The following is a 22,702-nucleotide window of genomic DNA, read 5'->3' as shown; positions in this document are numbered from 1 at the left end:
AATTGGCATTGGCAAATTGGGAATTACTAACATGCAGAAATTACCTGAATCCCCAAAGGATCATTGATCATCAATGACAATCGATTTTCTGATTGGCGAATCATATTGGGAAATCAGGGAAATGTGCTGGCGGTGTATGGGCCACTTAAGATGGAAACATAGTGCCTAATTCAGACCTGATCACTGCGCAGTGATTTTCACTGTCCTGCGATCAGATAGTCGATGCCTACAGGGGGGGGGGGGGGGTATTTGAACTGTGCAAGTGTGCGAACGCATGTATAGCAGAGCTGCACAAACTGATTTTGTGCAGTTCCTGCGCAGCCCAGGACTTACTCAGCCACTGCGATCACTTTAGCCTGTCCGGGACCGGAAGTTATGTCAGACAACCTCCCTGAAAACGCATGATCCCGTCTGCATTTTTCCAGACACTCCCTGAAAACGGCCACCCACAAACGCTGTCTTCCTATCAATCTCCTTGTGATCGCCCGTGCGATCGCTTTTTTCTCACCATCCCGTCGCTATGCACCGATGCCCGGTGCAGTCGTCCGATGCGCCTGCGCATTGCAGTTCATACGCATGTGCAGTTCGGACATGATTGCAGGCTGTGAGAAAAAGCAGCCTAGAGATCAGGTCTGAAATACCCCCATAGATCAACATTCCAAAACTGACACTAATGATTTGATGATTTTACTCAGATAAAACAAACAAGGACTTACAAAGAGATTTAACAGTTGGTGTACTGATTTACTCAACAGACAAGGTCTGATTGCATGTGGGCAGGTGTGGGGAGTCCTGTGGAGCATATAAAGGCCATGTGCATATGGACACATTTACCCTATCTTATACTCTTTAGGAACAAATGTGTGGTTGTGGTTGTGTGTGTGTGTGTGTGTGTGTGTGTGTGTGTGTGTGTGTGTGTGTGTGTGTGTGGGGGGGGGGGGGGGGGGCGCGTATAGGCTCCATACTGAGTCTTTACCCCAGGTGAAAGATCTCTTCAAATGGGAGCATCACTTACTGGTTGTGTCTATGTTACCTTCGTGCTCAGGACCTGGAAGTGACAAAACGAGAGGGCAGGAGAGAACTTTCCACCCTTACAGCACCTAAATGTTTGCTTCGTTCTCCGTTCGTTTGGGGTAAAAAAAAAAAAAATCTATGCAGCATTGGACCCTCGCGGGCTCGGTGTCTCACTCCGCTTCGCTCGCCACACTTTACTATTCCAAATAGATTGTGACATGGACCCAGAGGGTTATGGGAAAGGTCCTCTCCACGAAGGTAAACTAGACGCTACCTCACTTACTGTGTTTGGACAATCTGTCCCATTATCAGTTAGGTCTCCAGTTTTGTTCAAAGAGGTTGATATCTATCAGAACTTTCACAAATACATACCACGCAGACAACAGAAAAGTGTCCTAATATTGCTTTGCTGACTTGATTTGCACTACATTAATGATTCAGTAGAAGTAACATTATATGGTGTATTAGTGGACGAAAAAGAAAATTGAAAAATGATTTACCACCATTTATATGTTCTTTCATTCAATGACAGCTGATAATAGAAATATGTGATAGAGAAAGAAAAGCATTCGTCTTAGTGTGGTGCACCTAAGAATAAAAATTTACTTTTATTAGTTTATTAAGATTGTTTAAAAACTGTGAAATACTAAGAAAAAGTAAGTGACAAAGTAGGAAATTACTGGAGGGTATGCCATTTAGAACCATTTCCCCTACTATGTATATGTGTAGAAATACACACCTGGGGGTTGTCACAACTGAGGGCCTGAGCTGACGGGAGGCAGCCTCAGTTGTAGGGGCTGAGATGTACCGGAACCTGGGAGGTTGTATCAGACCCCTGGACATGTAAGTAACATGAATAATAACTGCCCGAAGGCGTGACCACGACAACTTGGATAAAAGTCAATGATGTTAATTATGACAACTCCGCAACACAGCAGCAGTAAAAGAAAACGTAAAAAGTCAGCAAAGAATAAATACAGTTCCTGGGTACTACAGGATGGCAGGAGCCACAGGGCACTGGTAGTGTGAGATAGTTCTTATGATCTTCTAGATGGAAAGTCCTTACCAGGCCCGACTGTAGCAATGGAGATAACCCAGGATTGTGCCAGCTGGTGTTCCAGGAAAAGCTGGGTTGCTGAAGATAAAACAGCTGCTGTGGATACTGGCTGGAACCAGACTGTTGTTAGCACGGAGTGGATACTGGCTGGAACCAGTTAAATAATAAATGAACTTGGGAGCGATGAAATATGAACTGAAATGTAGAACTTGAGAGCGGAGAAATAATAATACCGGTGGAGAGTGGTAAAGTGTAGAAAGGACACCGGCCCTTTAAGGGAAGCTGTACTCTGCTGGAAGCTGAGCTGGAAGCAGGTAATGTTGTAGCTGGAAACAGATGAATCCACAATGGATTGGAGAGTCAGGCTACACCGCAGGTGGAATGCTGGTGCGGGTCTCTATGGTGGAAGTCTTGAGACAGGAGCTGGAACCTGGAAGACAATCACAGGAGAGAGACAAACAGGAACTAGGTTTGACAACCAAAGCACTGACGCCTTCCTTGCTCAGGCACAGTGTATTTATACCTGCAGCAAGGAAGGGATTGGCTAGGCAATTATGCAGATTATCAATACTGAGAACAGATTGGTGGAAATGATCAGCTGACAGAATCCAAGATGGCTGCGCCCATGCAGACACTTGGAGGGAAGTTTGGTTTGTAATCCATGTGGTAATGAAAACAGTAATGGCGGCGCCGGCCACCGGAGACAGGAGGCGCCAGGCTGACAGATGCACATCCAACCACGCGGACACAGCGGAGGCCGCGGCTGACGTAATCGCCACTCAGACACTCTGCATGCAGAAGAGCAGGGACGGCGGCGGAGGCCACGGGAGACGCCATGCCAGGTGTAATATGGCGTTTACTGTGACAGCGTCCCAGAGTGACAGGAGAGGATACAGGAATGTACACATCAGGATAACAGATGGGATCCGGTCCTGGAGCGCTGAGCCAGCCTTAGGAGGCATCTGATGGGTAAGAAATGGCGTCCAGATACCCGGATCGTGACAGCACCCCCCCCTTTAGGAGTGGCCCCAGGACACTTCTTTGGCTTTTGAGGAAACTTGGAATGGAATCTCCGGACCAAGGCAGGAGCATGGACATCAGAAGCATTGGTCCATGAACGTTCCTCAGGACCATAACCCTTCCAGTCAATAAGATATTGTAGTTGACCGTAACGGTGACGTGAGTCCAGGATCTTGGCCACTTCATACTCAACGCCTCGTTGAGTTTGGACTTTCGGAGTTGGAGGAAGTGAGGAATGAAACCGATTCAAGATCAGCGGTTTCAACAGGGAAACATGGAATGTCCTGGGTATTTTTAAGAAGGGAGGCAACTGGAGTCTGTAAGCAACAGGATTGATGACTTGTTCAATCTTGAAAGGACCGATATAGCGAGGTGCAAACTTCATACTGGGAACTCTTAACCTCAAATTCTTCGTGGATAACCATACCCGATCACCCACCTTGAGAGCAGGAACTGCTCGACGCTTCTTATCCGCAAACTTCTTGTACCTGAACGATGCCTTGAGCAGAGCTGATCGTACGCTCTTCCAGATATTGGCAAACTGATGCAAGGTGATATCCACTGCGGGAACAGAAGTTGCTGGAAGCGGTTGGAACTCAGGGACTTTAGGGTGGAATCCAAAGTTAGTGAAGAATGGTGTTGAAGCAGATGAAGAATGATACTGGTTGTTATGACAGAACTCGGCCCAGGTAAGTAATTGAACCCAGTCATCTTGAGAGGAGGACACATAGATGCGGAGGAAGGCCTCCAAGTCCTGATTCACCCTCTCGGTTTGACCATTGGTCTGAGGATGGTAAGCCGTGGAAAACTTTAGCTTGACTTGGAGGACTTGACATAAACTTCGCCAGAATTTGGCTGTGAATTGAACTCCTCGATCTGAGATAATTTCTTCAGGAAGACCGTGGAGTCGGAAGATCTCTTGTATGAATACTTGAGCCAACTTGGAAGCTGACGGAAGACCGGTGAGAGGAATGAAGTGTGCCATCTTGGTGAACCGGTCAACTACCACCCAGATGGTATTGAACTTGTTGCACATGGGTAAGTCTGTAATGAAATCCATCGACAAGTGGGTCCATGGTCGACGGGGAACGGATAGTGGAACCAGTTGCCCCGCAGGCGACTGGCGGGATACTTTATGTTGGGCACACTTTGGGCAAGATGCAATAAACTCCAAGACGTCCTTTTTCAGAGTTGGCCACCAATAGGACCTAGAGATAAACTCCAGGGTTTTTTGGATACCTGTATGTCCGGCAAAACGGGAAGCATGGGCCCAATGCATGAGCTTCTTCCTTAGCATCGGCTTCACAAAACTTTTCCCTGATGGGGGCGTAGAGTCCATCCCTACCGTGGAGAATGCCAACGGATTTATAATAGGATGCTTGTCTGAAGACTCTGACTCATTTTCTTGCTCCCATGAGCGGGAAAGGGCATCGGCCTTGCGATTCTGAGAGCCCGGACAGAACTGGAGTTTAAAGTCGAACCTGGAAAAGAAAAGTGCCCATCTGGCCTGACGAGGGTTGAGACATTGTGCGCCCTTCAGGTATAAAAGGTTCTTGTGGTCTGTAAGTATGGTGATTGAATGAGAAGCTCCCTCCAACAGATACCTCCACTCTTCTAGAGCGAGCTTGATGGCTAGCAACTCCTGGTCGCCAATGGCATAGTTGCTCTCAGCTGGGGAGAACTTCCGGGAGAAGAAACTGCAAGGGTGTAAATGGCCATCTTTAGCCCTCTGAGATAACACCGCTCCTACTCCAACGGAGGAGGCATCCACCTCTAAGATGAAAGGAGAGTCGATGTCAGGCTGTTTCAGAACAGGCGCAGAGATGAACCTTTGTTTTAAAAGATGAAATGCTTGCATGGCTTCTTCAGACCACTTGGACGGGTTAGCACCCTTCTTAGTGAAAGCAGTAATAGGCGCCACAATGGTGGAAAAGTCTCGTATAAACTTTCGGTAATAGTTGGCGAACCCTAAGAACCTCTGGACCCCTTTGAGGGTTAAGGGTACCGGCCAATTTTGGATTGCTTGTAGTTTCTCAGGATCCATCTCTAGTCCGGAACCGGACACAATGTACCCTAGAAACGGAATGGACTTGACTTCAAAGACGCATTTTTCTAATTTGCAATAGAGATGATTGACACGGAGACGGGACAGAACCTCTTTAACCCAAAAACGATGTTCCTCTAAATCGTTGGCAAAAATGAGGATATCGTCTAGATAGACCACGACATGACGGTATAGAATGTCTCTGAAGATCTCATTGACAAAATGCTGGAAGACAGCTGGAGCATTGCTCAATCCGAAGGGCATGACGAGGTACTCATAATGTCCGTCACGGGTGTTAAAGGCGGTCTTCCACTCGTCACCCTCACGGATCCGGATGAGATTGTATGCACCTCGCAAGTCCAGCTTTGTAAAGATGGTAGCTCCGCTAACTCTGTCAAAGAGCTCAGTAATCAGGGGTAAAGGATAACGGTTCTTGATGGTAATGTCGTTCAAACCTCTGTAGTCGATGCACGGCCGCAGACCACCATCTTTCTTTTTTACAAAAAAGAAGCCTGCGCCGGCTGGAGAAGAAGAAGGTCGAATGAACCCCTTTGCTAGGTTCTCTTTAATATATTCCTCCATAGAATGCGTCTCAGGCAGAGACAACGGATAAGTTCGGCCTCGAGGTGGAACCTTCCCTGGAACGAGATCAATCGTACAGTCCCATTCTCTATGAAGAGGAAGGATATCAGCAGAAGCTTTACTGAACACATCCGTGAAATCTTGATATGGAGGAGGTGGAACATCAGACGACCTGGGGGAGGAAGAACAGACAGGCAATACTTTAAACAAACATGTCTCAGCACAGGAGGAACCCCATGCCAGGATTTGCGTAGTCGTCCAATCAATTGTAGGATTGTGAAGACGGAGCCATGGAAGGCCCAGGACCACAGGATGTGTGGCTCTTGGAATCACTAAAAAAGAAATAAGTTCGGAATGAAGAACTCCCACTCTCAGACGAACTGGTAGAGTCCTTAAAGAAATAACTGCATCAAAAATGTTGCTGCCATCCACGGCAGTTAAAGAAATGGACGAAGGAAGTCTCTCGGTGGGTAGGGACCACCGTTTAACATAGGCTTCGGTAATAAAGTTCCCAGCTGCTCCGGAATCAAGGAGGGCAATGACGTTCCGATAACGTTGAGCAACTTGAAGCGAGACTGGGAGATTACAATCTTGAGGAGATGGAGAGGAGATCATTACTCCTAGCCGGCCCTCTCCTTGGCGAGCTAGGATTTGGAGTTTCCCGGACGTTTGGGACAGGCATTAATGGTGTGAGACGGAGCTGCACAATAGAGACAGAGAAACTCGGAGAGACGTCTTCGGCGCTCAGCAGGAGTTAAACGGGAACGGCCAAGTTGCATGGGCTCATCTTTAGATGGTGACAGTTGACGAGGAGGAGGAGCAGAAGATTTTGGAGCAGATGATCTTCCACGCTCAGTTGCTCTCTCTCTGAAACGTAAATCAACTTTCGTGCAGAGTGAGATTAGCTCATCTAACTTAGAAGGTAAGTCTCTGGTAGCTAACTCATCTTTAATACGCTCAGATAAGCCATGCCAGAATGCAGCATACAGGGCCTCGTCGTTCCATGCCAGTTCAGATGCCAGGATCTGGAACTGTATCAGATATTGTCCTACAGTACGTGACCCCTGGCGTAAACGGAGAATCTCGGATGAAGCAGAGGTTACCCGGCCTGGCTCGTCGAAGATGCGCCTGAATGTTGACACGAAGGCAGTGTAGGAAGATAGCAGGGTGTCGGACCTCTCCCATAACGGTGATGCCCAATCAAGGGCTGAGCCACTGAGAAGAGAAATAATGTAGGCAATTTTTGTACGGTCACTGGAAAAATTGCCAGGTTGTAGCTCAAACTGAATCTCACACTGGTTGAGAAATCCCCTGCAGAATCTTGGAGATCCGTCAAATTTTGCTGGCGTTGGAAGATGAAGACGTGGAGCAGAAATGGGTAAGGTGGGTGAGGTTATAGCTGGAGTCACTGTGGTTGACGCACCAGACGCGCCTGATCCACGGAGAGTTGTCTGAATCCCATCCAGCCGAGTAGAGAGATCCTGGAGACAGCGGATGATGTGGCCCTGTGCAGCCTCCTGATGTTCTAGTCGGGCTGCCAATTCTTGCATCGGCCTGGCCGCTTGATCCTGGTCTCCGGCTGGATTCATTAGGTCAGTGCTTACTGTCACAACTGAGGGCCTGAGCTGACGGGAGGCAGCCTCAGTTGTAGGGGCTGAGATGTACCGGAACCTGGGAGGTTGTATCAGACCCCTGGACATGTAAGTAACATGAATAATAACTGCCCGAAGGCGTGACCACGACAACTTGGATAAAAGTCAATGATGTTTATTATGACAACTCCGCAACACAGCAGCAGTAAAAGAAAACGTAAAAAGTCAGCAAAGAATAAATACAGTTCCTGGGTACTACAGGATGGCAGGAGCCACAGGGCACTGGTAGTGTGAGATAGTTCTTATGATCTTCTAGATGGAAAGTCCTTACCAGGCCCGACTGTAGCAATGGAGATAACCCAGGATTGTGCCAGCTGGTGTTCCAGGAAAAGCTGGGTTGCTGAAGATAAAACAGCTGCTGTGGATACTGGCTGGAACCAGACTGTTGTTAGCACGGAGTGGATACTGGCTGGAACCAGTTAAATAATAAATGAACTTGGGAGCAATGAAATATGAACTGAAATGTAGAACTTGAGAGCGGAGAAATAATAATACCGGTGGAGAGTGGTAAAGTGTAGAAAGGACACCGGCCCTTTAAGGGAAGCTGTACTCTGCTGGAAGCTGAGCTGGAAGCAGGTAATGTTGTAGCTGGAAACAGATGAATCCACAATGGATTGGAGAGTCAGGCTACACCGCAGGTGGAATGCTGGTGCGGGTCTCTATGGTGGAAGTCTTGAGACAGGAGCTGGAACCTGGAAGACAATCACAGGAGAGAGACAAACAGGAACTAGGTTTGACAACCAAAGCACTGACGCCTTCCTTGCTCAGGCACAGTGTATTTATACCTGCAGCAAGGAAGGGATTGGCTAGGCAATTATGCAGATTATCAATACTGAGAACAGATTGGTGGAAATGATCAGCTGACAGAATCCAAGATGGCTGCGCCCATGCAGACACTTGGAGGGAAGTTTGGTTTGTAATCCATGTGGTAATGAAAACAGTAATGGCGGCGCCGGCCACCGGAGACAGGAGGCGCCAGGCTGACAGATGCACATCCAACCACGCGGACACAGCGGAGGCCGCGGCTGACGTAATCGCCACTCAGACACTCTGCATGCAGAAGAGCAGGGACGGCGGCGGAGGCCGCGGGAGACGCCATGCCAGGTGTAATATGGCGTTTACTGTGACAGCGTCCCAGAGTGACAGGAGAGGATACAGGAATGTACACATCAGGATAACAGATGGGATCCGGTCCTGGAGCGCTGAGCCAGCCTTAGGAGGCATCTGATGGGTAAGAAATGGCGTCCAGATACCCGGATCGTGACAGGGGTATATTTACTAAGCTCCCGATTTTGACCGATTGGTTGTTTTTTCTTCAAAGTGTCATCTCGGGAATTAACTAAACTCAAATCACGGCAGTGATGAGGTCATTCGTACTTTTTTTGGAAGTCAAAGAAAAAAATACGAATGAATACACCATCGGTCAAACGCGGCTGTTTAGGTATACAACTTGGTAATTTACTATGCATTCGTATTTGAAATCTCTACCGTGAAAGTGCATTGGCGGCCGTGAAAAAAAGCGAATCGTAAAAAATGTCTGTAAAAAAATAGACCTGCTTTTGAGAAGCGTGTTTACATGTGTTTCCAATTCTACATTAATCAGACCTGCATTTTTGGCCCTTTAAAAGGGACCCAAGCACATTTTTCAAATCTCTAACTCTGAAATGGCTGCTGCCGTGTATAGTACTGATTTCTTGTTTGCTGTGGGATACCTGAGACTGCTCCATGAGGCTACAATAAACCAGGGGCAGGAAACTGAACATGCTCAGCAGGTTGTCCAGTTGCCGTGGAGGCTGCGCAGGCCTTGTTTTTTTAGGGGGCATTTAAACTTAAACGCATTGGCCGATGACCAGGTCATACAGATGTTCCGGCTAAATAGAAACAACATTTTCCGTCTGTATGACCTTGCCAAACTGGACCTAGACCCTGAGACAGCACGCTCTCGCTCTGTCTCAGGCCTGCACAAACTCCTGGCTGTGTTGCACGTTATGGCTACTGGCAGCTTTCAGGCTGTGACTGGCGATGTAATTGGTATCTCACAGCCCACCTTTTCTAAATATTTAAAGCAGGTGAGTTAAAACATACATACGCCTCTATGTCTAAGTGGTGCTTCTGTTATGTAATATAACACAGTATTGTATTTATTACAGGTCATGACACTCACCTTATATTTTGTAATGTCCACTCAGGTTTTGGATGCTTTGGATCCACACATAGATGCCTCTATCTGCTTCCCTACCCAGGAGTCGCAGTGGCATGCAATCAGGGTAGCTTTCTATGAGCTTGCTGGCATGCCCAATGTGCTGGGTGCCATAGATTGCACACACGTTGAGCTGAGACCACCTAGGGGCAGGCAATGCATTTATACCAATAGACATCTGGCCCACTCCACTAATGTCCAGGTGGTTTGTGATGCAAATCTAAAAAGTATGAGTGTTGTTGCGGGTTACCCTGGCGGCTGCCATGACTCCTTCATCCTCAGTCAGTCATCCCTCTTTGATAAATTTGAGGCCGGACAAATGCCTGATGAATGGCTGCTGGGTATGTTCCAAGTTGGTTGTATGTATGTGTGTTAACCTCAACATCGTCATTATGTAAGCTATTTTTTGCCTAAACCACATGTCCTAATGTTGGCTATATCTGTCTTTCAGGTGATAGGGGATATGGCTGTTTCTCTTGGCTTCTTACTCCATTGTCCCAACCTGATTCCCCTGCTGAACACAATTACAATAATGCACATAAGTCCACGCAGAATGTGATAGAAAGATGTTTTGGGGTGCTGAAATCTAGGTTTCGGTGTCTGGATAAGTCTGCAGAGCTTTTGTTGTATAGTCCCTCAAAGGTGACTAGGATTGTGTTCTGCTGCTGTTTTCTTCATAACATGTGTTTGTGCCAACATCTGCCACATGTTGAGGAGGAGGAGGCTGATGTTGGTGATGAAGAAAACAGCCAGCGAGTAGAGGAGTTAGAAACATCTGGCGACAGTGTGAGTACAGATGTAGGGAGGCAGGTAAGGCAAGAACTGATTCTGCGTTATTTTACCGGTAAGTCTTAATTTTTCATAATCAACATTGGCTAGCCCCAATCCTAAAATATATGTAGTTATGAATTCTGTTTGTGATGCGTTATTGTTTGATATTAGTCATGTTGTTTACAGTTAGTCAATAACATTTTCGTCTTACACTGTCAGTCAATAACAAATTAAACATTACACATATTGCGTTTGAGTAATTTATTACCTTAAACACTTGAATTTGGTTTGTCACAATTCAATAATCTTTAAATATATTTGAAAATATTGTATATTTTGATGCAGGCTTGCTCATTTCCTAGGTGTTTTTTTGCTGGGTGCAGAGTATTGTGATGGCACATTGGGCCGGGTTCTGCTGGATTGTCTAACTGGGGCGGTAACTGGGGTCTGGCTAGGTGTGGTTGTCCCTGAGCTTGAGCTTTGTTGCTGGGATGCCAACACATTTATGTTTTGGCTCAGGTTGTTGAGGCTTGCTGTGAGTTGTGTGGTTGCGGCAGTGTTGTTGGCGATGATTCTGGACAGGCTTTCTGTAATTAATTGATTATTTTGGATAATTTGAATGAGGGCTTGTTGATGGCGGTGCTGTTCTTCCATTATTCACTGAAAACTTGCTATCAGTTGGCTGTTGTCGGCTCTCATCTGCTCCATGGTATTGGCCACTCTGCCAAAAAAAAAGAAGAATCTAAAAAGCGCTGACAAGCTACTTAAAAATATGTTTTTTATTCACATTTATATATAAAATCTTTAATTCAGAACCTTATTTTACCGGCTTCAATAAAATATATCTAAAAAGATATTAATTTCTGCCTATTCTTTATCTCCATACAATTTAGATATATATGTGGCAAATCTCTATTCCATTAGACCCTCTAATTGGATTTCTAATCTAGATGCAAATATTAATAGGTTAGTAAGCCATTATAATGCAATTTCTTATAAGCAATATGATTTAAAAGTCTTGGAAATCACTGTCCAACAAATAGGCAAAGATGCCACAGAGAGTCTTATTTGAAGTTTTGTTAGATAAAGCAGTTAGTATGCATGCAGAATAAAACTGTTCTTTTGTAGAGTTTAAAACAAGGCAATTGCTATTCAAACATGGCCATGTTATTTAGCTGTCGGAATGTAGTTGTTACCAGATCCTCCTTCTGGGTAGCATCCAGCATTTAGCGGCTCCCGGCTCTGGCGCTCCAAGCCCTTAGTGCGAACCTTATCCGGAGTGGTGCAGTATCGATCCCAGTGCTCGTTGAGTTGGTGTACAGCTACAGCCAGTAAAGCAAGAAAGAGATATCACCAAACAGTCTTCAGGCGCTGATATAGATCATATGGGGTACTTCTAGATGATCTATCGTCAATTTTTGACCCTCAAACGAAAAATAAGAAAATACAATAGTGTGATACTGATAGCATGAAATCAATACTTTCTTCTATATGTAGGTAGAATCCGTACCGTAAGATGGTGTCTAACTAATAGACAATATGCGTATGTAGGGGAGAGGATAAAATCATGATAGGGTTCCAAATTTTTCATCCGTCCATCACTTCATTTCCAGCAATCTCACAAAAGGATAAAAGCAAACATAGTATAATATTGCTTTAATGGAAAATTAAAAAGCCAATTTAGAATGGCTGGACTCTCACCATATGACAGGAAAAACAAGGCAGATAGAATAAACAACCAGGCGTCCCCAGCACCTCGCAATTCCTCCTGTGGATTGATTCCAGATTCCAAAAGACCACTATCCAACGCGTTTCAATACTTTTAAGTATCTTTTTCAAGGCATATACTCTTTCTTCCCCAGGATATCCTATTTATACCCCTCTTCCTGATGACATCATATCCTATGTGAAAAACCTATTACCAGACATGAATCTACTAACTTATACATTCTATGTGTAACAATCACATGCATCCCATCCGCTTATCCTGTTAGGGTATTCTTTACTCCCTCCATGGGCGCCAAATTTTCTCCGCTTTTAAATGCACCTGAGTTCCATATTCACTGTCCACTGATGTGTGTCACGTCCGCGATTGCGTTCCACCGTCCATTGGCCCGCATGTGCGTTCCACCGCTATTTCCGGATGTGACGTCTCTCCATACGCGTCACATCCGGCCGCGGCGGAGCTTTGCGTTCCACATGTTGTTCCGGACACATCGTTACTGGGGACCCGCCATACATTTCCCTCACTCCATCAACATCTATTGGAGTGTTGTATCCGGAGAATCATCCTCTATATTAAATATACGATCTCTGAGGAGATGGTTCAGTGCAGTATCCAGAACATGAAAAATAAATACATAAAATTACTCACTTATAATAAAAGAAAATAAAACATTAAAAAACCCTATAAAAACCTTATTTATAAAAACCATTTTAACTCAAAGTCTTTATTGATGCCATTTGGGGCTAATGTGTTATGATTGTAAATCATACTCATTTCACATTTAGCTAATTTGGCTGCAATATCGCCCCCTCTGACGTCAGAAGAGACTTTCTTAAGGACAAAAAAATTCTTCAAGTATTTTATATCACAATCATGGGTTTCTTTAAAATGTTTAGAAAGTGCATGAGTGTCTAAACCCTTCCGGATGTTCCTTATATGTTCCCCCAATCTAATCTTAAAAGCCCTACTTGTCCTACCTATATAAAATTTCCCGCATGAACATTCAATGGCGTAGACAACATTAAAAGAATGACATGTTAAAAATTCACTGATTTTATGTTTCTTCTTATTTATCTCAACATCAGTTAATTTATTACCAAAGGTATTGGGTATATTTTTGCACCCAACACAACTGCCACAGCGAAAAAATCCTTTTGTTAATACGTTTCCCTTTTTTGGGGAAGGTGGACAGAGACTCTTTACTAATTTAGTTTTTAAATTGGGGGCTCTTTTAAAAATGCAATTTGGATTGTTTGGTAAATCCTTTCCTATCACTTGATCTTTTTTCAATAATTTCCAATGTTTTTTTTAAATTCTTTTCACTTGATGGTGCTGAGAAGTGTAATTAGTAATAAATGACCATTTAAAAGCATCATTGTTTGTATCCTTTTTCCTATTTTCAGACTTTCTTAACAGATCCTCCCTATTCATGGCACTCACTCTTTCCAGGGAATCTAATATAATTTGATCTTTATATCCACTTCCCTTGAAATTAGTGGACATTTCTTTCGCCTGAGTTAAGAACACATCCCCATCCGTACAATTCCTTTTCAATCTTTTAAATTGACTAATTGGTATAGTGTCCAACCACCTACTATGGTGACAGCTTTCTACATCAATATAAGTACTGGAATCCGTTGGTTTAATAAAATTTTTTCGTTTTTATCACACCCTGTTCAATATAAATTGTCAAATCCAAAAAATTAACTAAAGATTGGCTTTTTTCAAAGGTCAATAAAATATTTGAGTCATTTTCATTTAAATATGAGCAAAAATGTTCTAATTCTTCCATGCTCCCTCCCCATATAAAAACAATATCATCTATATATCTTCGCCATGAGACCAGACTCGCCCCACTTCAAACAGAGACGCGTTTCCCCACCTTAGATCAACTCGGCGGCTTCCTCAGTCAGTTGCACAATCAGTCTGCCTGAGTTTCTACTGAGTCTAGGTAGATGATGGGGCAGACTGGCAAGATATTGGCTGTGTGTGTTGAGACAGGCATAGTTTTGTGCCTGTTGCATGGCCCAACTGGACCAAAACTCTGGTCCCATTTGTGGCTGGGGTGGTGTTGGGCTCAATTGGGGGTGGGGGTTGTTTGGGGTGGTGGAGATATGTCAGCCGGCGTGGTTGGCTGGTTATTATCAATCGCTTGCAGGTGGAGTGTGAACGTTTGCTGCAAGTCAGTTTCCTGCTGGGTATCCTGGGGCATGATGTCTGGATCTGTATGGGGTTGAAGACAGCCACAATTTAGTTACTGTTGTGCTTCTGGTTGGTTTCAGCTTTACGTCAACATGCATTACTTCTTAATATGCATGTTGTAAATTATAAATAGAGTGTGGGCTAAACTTAAAATATTATTGTACATTATTTTAGAAACATGTGGCTTCTTAGGTACCCTACTCATTTCATCAATTATTTAGGTAAATGTTGGACTATGAGACATACTTAATGTGCTAACACGTAGAACTATAACAAATAAAAATTCCACCATTTACATATTCTGCTTGTAGCTTCCTTTAGGCAAACAAACACAATACATTAAATGTGTTGAACAATACACTCATACATTGTTAAAGGCGGTCAGTGTTGCCCAGAAAACTTTTTAAAATATAGTGGAAATATTTAAAAAAAAAAATATGGGGGTAAATTTACTAAGGTGGTAGATTTGTAGAACTGGTGATGTTGGCCGTGGCAACCAATCTGATTCTACTTACCATTTATGTAGCTGCTTCTAGCAAATAATAGATATAATCAGATTGGTTGCTGTGGGCAACATCACCAGTTCTAAAATTCTACCACCGTAGTAATTTTTCCCCATGGTTGGCAGGAGTGGGCACACCTATTTAGCGGATATTGTTAAGTTGAGATTTGAACAACGAAATAATGCTTACCATGGGGTCAAATTACTAAAATGGAAGATAGATTTAAGATGGGATGTTGTCCATATCAACCAATCACATTGCAGGGATTATATTCGAGAAGGTGCTGTATTAATGTGACGTAGAATAAGATTGCTTGCTATGGTCAACATCACATCTTAAAAAGAACTCCCATCTTAATAACGTTACCCCCATGTGTTTGCTGGTGGGGATTAATACAAGGATGAGTGTGTGTTTTTGGTTATGTTTTTTTGGTGTGCAAAAACACTGTGTTTTTTTTTAAATTTTGTATTCTTATGTTTACTCACCAGACAGCTGAGGGGATTGTGGTTCCTCGCTTTGTGGACTGGCCAAAATGGCTTCTGGTGGCTGAGCCAACACAGTGGAGATGCGCCATTGTGGTGGTGAGGGTGCGGGTGTAGATACTGCCTAAAGACGCCGTCTCTTGCTAACCATCTTCTGGAGACTGGCAGACCCCTGTGAAGGTCGTCTTAGTGGAGGGTGGTGCGATGATGAAGTTCCTATGGGATAATATTAACATTATAATTCTGTCTTTCTATGTATTTGCAAGTTATGTGAATACACAAAATTCTTACCTGCATCGCCAGCATCCGCATCTCTTGGCAGTGTGGTTTGTGTCCTGGCTGTGCTGGCTCTCTTTCGTACTGTCGAAATATGAAGATTGTCCTTATGAGCATTATATTGTGATTATATATTTAATCAAAAACCTTATTGTGATGTGGACATATGAAGATCATTATGAGAAGTAAACAAAACTTTGGTTATGCTTTTCTGCCTGACTTCATTGGGTGTGTATACTTTAATTATGAATCAATTACACCAACCAATCCATACCCTAAGGTGCAGAATTTACAATATTATACAACTACAAAACCAACCGTGGATGTTTAACACAACAAGAATATTAGTCTGTAATTAAAAATTGATTTGTGACAAAAATAACTCACAACAACCAAATATATTATAAAAAATGATAAAAAAAATATATATAATCTGCGGTAAAAATCACATCATGCACACAAAGGCCTACCCAGAACAACATACAATAACCATAACTACATTCAACTAAATTGACTTAATATTCAGGAAAACACATGAGTCACACTTCATTTAAAGTCACCCCCCCCCCCCCCCCCCAAAAAAAAAAAAAGCAGCAAAAGGGCCAGGACAACTGCTAACTTCACAATACAAAGGGAAAAAACATAACTATTTATGTATAAAACTACATCACCAACACATTAGAACAATGAACCAACTTACAATCACAATTAGCTAGAATACATTTCAGACAACTAAGGACAAAGCACATATGTTAAAAAAAATGATTGTACAACAAACTCACCATCCTGCCTTGGACGATTCGAATCCCGGACATTAGTCGCACTAACCACTTCTGGCGGAATAAGGGAACGCACAGGCTCCTCCCAATCCCGATATGACGCTCTGAAGGGATGGCCACCCCCTGTTTGTATGGCTGTCTTAGCCTCCTTCGCCATCTTAGCCTTGACACGGCGCTTGATGTCGTAGAATCGCTTACGACACGTGTCCTCGGTCCTCCTCACCACACCCTCACTATTAACTGCCGCTACTACCTTCCCCCACAGAGTGAAGGAACCTTGGCAGCATCAGGCCCAAACAGCTGACGATGATGTCTCATCAGCTCCAGCACCAATGCTACATTCTCTGCATAGCTGAACTTCACATTGCGCCCAGTCTTTGTAGTGGTGCGTGGCTGCGGAGCCACAGCACCATCACTGTCACTCTCACTCGAGGCCGCAGCACCAACCTCCCCCTCCTCCTCCCCCTCATTAACCTCCTCCACCTCACTCACCTCCTCCACCTCACTCACCTCCTCCACCTCACTCACCTCCCCCACCTCACTCACCTCCTCCACCTCACTCACCTCCTCCCTCTTACTCACCTCTGTCTGGGACATATTCCGGACAAACAACAAATAACACTGATAAAAATAAAACACAAGGTTTTTTTTATATTGAGCTCCGGTTCCCAAGAGAATTAAAGTTTTTTCCCACTGTTTCTCCCTGCCCACTACCTACCTACCTTTGCTCCCCTTTCCTCCCTACACCCTGTGGACCCGGAGGAGACGATCCGCGGAGCCGGGAGACCGAGCTACGGGTCTCCGCGGGTTGTGGCCTTTCCTGCTGGGGAAGCTGGGGCCTCGATTTTGCCTCCTGCCCGGGAATCGAGCTCCACGGCGGGATTCACGGTTGAATGGGGCCGCGGGTGCAGAGCAATCGGCTTGCCAGCACCTCACCTCTCCCCTATGCCCACACAGACCCTGCAGCCTACCTCCAGTGGCACCTGGACATAGGGAGAGAGCCTTCTCAGCCGGCTGGCAGACACAAATCTGGAGTTCTCCCTGCCTGGAGTCCCTGCTTGGCGGCCATCTTCCCTCACTGCTTAGACTCTCAGATCCTGCAAAGGAGACGGACAGCGCCATCTTGACTAGGGGCTGCACGCCCACACTGGAAAACAGAGCTGTGGAGAATGGGGCCCTCGTCCCATGCACCCCCCCACACGGTGGAGACCTGCCCTGGACTTCCAGGTACCACACTTTAACAGGGGCTCCACCGGTGGGCCTGCGACCCCCAGATACACTTCTGTGACTCCCTGCCTGCCCTCATAGCGGCGGCGGCAATTTTACTCTGCATTCAGCAACACATATTCAATGCACAGGAGGCTGAGCTTCATACTGCTGCCTGGCTTGTATTATCTCGCCCCAGCATATTCACTGAACACCCAGTGCTGCTGTAATACCTTGGCTAGGGTCGGAAATTAACCTTTCCGGTGTCGGGAGTCCGTCGGTGGCCGGAGCTGCCCCTCCCATCTGGAATCCCCTTTCTGCCCCCTCTGTGCCCTGAAGCACCCCTCCTGTCAGCCACATCGCTGGGTCGGTGGATCCTCAGAACCCTCCAGGACGGCCCCCCAACGTGAACGCTGACCTCACCCCTGCTACCTGGCTGATCATCTCTCTGTGGCTGATTCCTGCCCCTGGAGAGTTGGTGGAGGTCAGCTTTTCCTCCGAGCTGCTGATCATGGGAGCTCCCTGGGATCTACACCTGTGCTGTGAGTAACTCCTCCTGCTCTGTGCTAGCTGTTGTTGCTCTATATTTCCGTGCTGCGGGCTCCGCGCTGTTCACACACACCTCAGCATCTGGGTGCTTTTACAGGATACTGTGCTGTAACTTTTGCTCTATCCCGACCTCCCTTTTACGATAGCTGGGCACTTTATTGCTGGACTGTTCCTCATTTACATACTCTCGGCCGTCGGCCCTATGGTCGCTGACGGGATGTGAGTGCGACTGCTCTCCACTGGCTATGCTGCCTAACTAGCAGGGGAATGTGTCCCCAACCATCCTTCTAGACTATGGTGTTGTCCTTTTGAAATGGTCCTTTCATTCACCCTCTTCTGATGGCCAGAGGCAAGAAAAATCAACAGGGAAAATCCGCCCGATCTACACGTAGTACTTCGTCTCAATCGAATCTCCGATCCTACTTATCTATAACGCCTGTTGCTGATCCCTCTCCTACTACGCCTGTTACAGGTATCGACCCGCCCACGATGGCTTCCTCTCCCCCGACTGGAGATCTGCGAGCTCAAATGACCCAACTGCGGGGTGAAATTGGGGAAATTCTTACTCACGTCCGCTCCCTTCCTTCTAAACAGGACATGCAAGCTCTTGAATGCCGACTTCAGGACTCTATTCAAACCCAGATCTCGTCGGTTCAATCTGATATTAAACATTTGGGTTCCCGAATTGTCACTCTGGAGGAGGATAGGGACACAGTGGAGGATCAACTACTTCGTCTTCGTGACGCGGTCACTCAACAGGGGTCGGACATGGAGCTGATGCAGAATTAATGAGACGACCTGGACAATAGAGGCCGTCAAAATAACAGAGTACGGGGCCTCCCTGAAGCGGTTCCTCCATCCGGCCTTGTCGACGCTTTAACCAAAATATTCAGCGAGATCCTGGGCCTGGACCCCGCTGACTCGATTGAATTCGACCGGGCTCATAGAGCCCTCAGACCAAAAGGACCAGCTTCTGATCGCCCGAGGGACGTCATTTGCAGACTCCACTATTTCTCACAGAAAGAGGAGATTCTTCGCAAGGTATGAGATCTAGAGGGAGTCAATTTTAATGGTACTCGAATCCAAATTTTTCAAGACCTCTCCTGGCGTACGCTCCAACAGCGGAGGCTGTTGAAGCCTTTGACAGAAGTGCTGCGCAAACGTGATTTGAAGTACAGATGGGGTTTTCCGTTTTCCTTACAAGTGTCCCATGCTGGTAAGATCCTCTCTCTCCAATCCCTGGTGGATTTGCCAGGATTTTGCTCTGCTTTGGGACTAGAAGATATTTCCTTCCCTGATTGGCAAGCTTTTACTCTCCCCACCCTGGGCTCTGCCAATCCATCCAGACGAGAGAGGTGGCACAAGGTCCAGAATCCAAAATGGAAATCTAAAGGCGAAGACCCTCTCCAATCGGTGGATGCCACCTGACGGGAGGGCGGCTGACGTGCTTTGCTTGTCCTTACTCAAGATCTGATTTCGACAGCCTCCCATATCAGGTTTACAGATTGACCCCCTTATGAGACTTACTTGCTCGGTTTCTCTGTTGTATTTGCTTCATGCCTTCAGATTTGTGGGGGGGGGGGGGGTTCTCCCTTCTCTCCCTCAGCTCCCCAAGATGTTTGACAATAACTGTACTCTGTTTTTCTCCATTGTACCATGTCATGGCTGTCAATTACTAATCTATATTTAGACCTAGAACCTAACTCTTACGCGTTACTTAATGTAGTTATGGTCCACATATATGACCCTTTAACCACCCCCTCCCTTCCCCCCCTTTTATTTATTTATTTCTTTATTTTTATTACTATTATTGCCATTGCTATTGTTGCTGTTCCTGGATTACACAGCCAACACCGGTTATCTTTGTTAATTAGGTTTCACTCAAAATGATTGTTCTTTAGGATGGTGGGGCCGCGGCCCCGTAGTGTACCCCCTACCGCTATGGTTTTCCCGAGATGGAGGCACCCTTGTGGTCCCTTTCCTGTCCGGATTAGGTATTTTACTGTTCGATTTACTCTGTTATATTGCTTTCTTTCTCTTTTGTTCTTTGATGCTCTTATATCTTCTTTTTTCTTCTTAGTCCCCTCCTTCCTTTTTTCCTCTCTTCACCTGGTCCGCAGTGTACATTCTTTGAGGTCTTTCACTACCTCGACATATGGCTTCCACACTTAGGATAATCTCCATAAACGCCAGGGGTTTGAATGTCCCTGAGAAGAGGGCCGGAGCTCTTCGTTCATTCCATGCGGAGAGGGCTGATATTGTCCTTGTGCAGGAGATCCATTTCCGACACTCCCCCTCTGCACCCCATATTAGGAATAGGTTCTTCCCCACCTCGTATTATTGTAACTATTCCCAATCTAAATCTAAAGGTGTGGCCATCCTTTTTGCTAAACATTTACCTATTACCAATGTTGTGGTCCACAGGTTGGAGGAGGGGAGATGCCTTTTACTTACATGCTCTATTTTTAGAACGACTTTTACAATTGTTAACATCTATGCTCCCAATCAAGGTCAACCTGCCTTCCTCGAGAATATTATGGACAGGGTTGACACGCTGAAACAGGGGATCCTGATAGTGGGGGGGACTTCAACTGGGCCCTCGACCACACCCTGGACACCTCCTCCAAGTCCCCGTTGGTACATCATCGTTTGTCCAGGGGGGTGAGGCGCCTCCTCCACGTTTACCAGCTGTCCGACGTCTGGCGCATATTTCACCTGTCAGACCGGGATTATACATATTACTCGGTTCCTCATCATTCATACTCTAGGCTAGATTATCTTCTAATTGATCACAGACACCTGCCCCTGGTTTGTGATGCTTCCATAGGCCAGATGACATGGCCCGATCATGCTCCGGTTAGACTGGACATTTCCATCGGACCCCCTCCTGCCCAGCGTCGCTCGTGGCGCTTTAACGAGTCCCTACTGCATGACCCGTACTGTAAAGCCCAACTTGAGGATGCCATTGATATGTATATTGATTGCAATGTCTCCCCTGATGTCTCTGACTTGACCATTTGGGAGGCTCATAAATGTGTAATCCGGGGAAAATGCATTCAATTAGGCTCCTATTTAAAGAAACAACGATTAGGCCAAATTGAGGGACTTTTGCAGCAAATTGAATCCCTAGAAACCGCCCATAAGGCCTCTCTCTCCCCTGACACCTATGTAGATCTGGTCACAGCCCGTTCGTCCCTGAACAAATTACTTTTAGATAAAGTGAAACTTTCCTTTCGGAAGTGTCGCAACCGGTATTACCGCTGGGGCAACAAACCGGGCAAAATGCTTGCCAGGGCTTTACGTACCCAAAGGGCGCTCTCGTTTATCCCCTCCATAAAGGACACGCATGGCCGTCTTTTCCACGATACGGATAAAATTGCCAAGACATTCTGTTCGTATTACACCTCCCTGTACATTCTCCCCTCTCCCGATTCGGCTAGCGATAGGTTGCGCGACGTGGACGCTTATCTTACAAAGATTGGTTTCCCTAAACTCCCGGGGGAAGCCGGGGCTGGAGTTAGAAAAGCCCTTTACTTTCCAAGAACTCGGTGATGCCATTAAATCCACTCCTTCTGGGAAGAGTCCTGGCCCTGATGGTTTCACCATCAATTACTATAAAACCTTTAAGGATAAACTAACCCCTCTCCTTTTGGAGGCGTGCAACACGGTCTCAGAAACTAACCCTTTTTCTAGGCAATCTCTTGAGGCCCACATCGCGGTCATCCCTAAGGAGGGTAAGGACCCCTCCCTGTGTCCCAGCTACCGGCCTATATCCCTCCTCAATGTGGACATCAAGCTCTTCGCCAAACTCCTGGCTAATAGGCTCAAGTCCCTTCTACCCTCCCTTATACACAATGACCAAGTGGGCTTTGTCCCAGGTCGAGAGGCGAAGGACAATACTTCTAAGATCATAGCTCTTATACACCACGTCTCCTCAAAGGACTCCCCGGCGATCCTACTATCCACTGACGCTGAAAAAGCGTTCGACAGAATTGACTGGGGTTTTATGGCCGGGGTGCTGAGACACATGGGACTGGGTCCGACCTGCTTGCATTGCGTCCTAGCCCTTTATGCCTCTCCCTCGGCCAGGATTGTGATTAACGGTTCCTTGTCCGGATCGTTCGATATAAATAATGGGACTAGGCAGGGCTGCCCCCTGTCCCCCATGATCTTTGTCCTCTGCATGGAGGCCCTAGCTAGGGCGATTAGGCTTAATCCAAATATTTCTGGGATCAGACTTCAGGACAATGAATATAAGCTTGCCCTCTTTGCTGACGACTTACTGGCTACAATCACAAACCCTGCGGTCTCCTTGCCTAATTTAATGGACGAGTTTAAGGTCTTTGGTGAGCTATCCAATTTTAAAGTAAATTACTCAAAATCAGTGGCCCTGAACCTTACAGCCCCGCCTGCCATGGTCTCAGGACTTAAAGCGGCACTTCCCTTCACCTGGCATAGCTCTCAATTGAAATACTTAGGGACTACCATTACCAGGGATCTTTCACGTCTTTTCGATTCTAACTTTACCCCCCTCCTAACTAAATTACGTGCAGACCTCCATTCCTGGAATTCCAAGTCTTTCTCTTGGCTAGGCAGACTGGGCATTCTCAAGATGAATTCTCTCCCTAAAATCTTGTAT

At 45.8% G+C, this 22,702-nt stretch overlaps 1 long non-coding RNA gene across 1 annotated transcript in view; it reads right to left on the bottom strand.

The window, feature by feature from the left end:
• Positions 1-10,632: 10,632 nt before the first annotated feature.
• The window catches only part of LOC134948903 (uncharacterized), a 72,416-nt gene continuing 60,346 nt past the window's right edge, over positions 10,633-22,702 (bottom strand). Inside the window, exons 2-5 of the long non-coding RNA XR_010183060.1 lie at positions 15,545-15,613; positions 15,257-15,469; positions 11,537-14,289; positions 10,633-11,061 (exon numbers count right to left, since the gene is read on the bottom strand). This is a non-coding gene — a long non-coding RNA (uncharacterized LOC134948903). The remainder of the gene's footprint in view (positions 11,062-11,536; positions 14,290-15,256; positions 15,470-15,544; positions 15,614-22,702) is intronic.

Source organism: Pseudophryne corroboree, chromosome 1, assembly GCF_028390025.1.
Source record: "Pseudophryne corroboree isolate aPseCor3 chromosome 1, aPseCor3.hap2, whole genome shotgun sequence".
Lineage (NCBI taxonomy): Eukaryota > Metazoa > Chordata > Amphibia > Anura > Myobatrachidae > Pseudophryne > Pseudophryne corroboree.
Note: the sequence above shows the minus strand (reverse complement) of the source record. Positions and strands in the feature narration are given on the sequence as shown.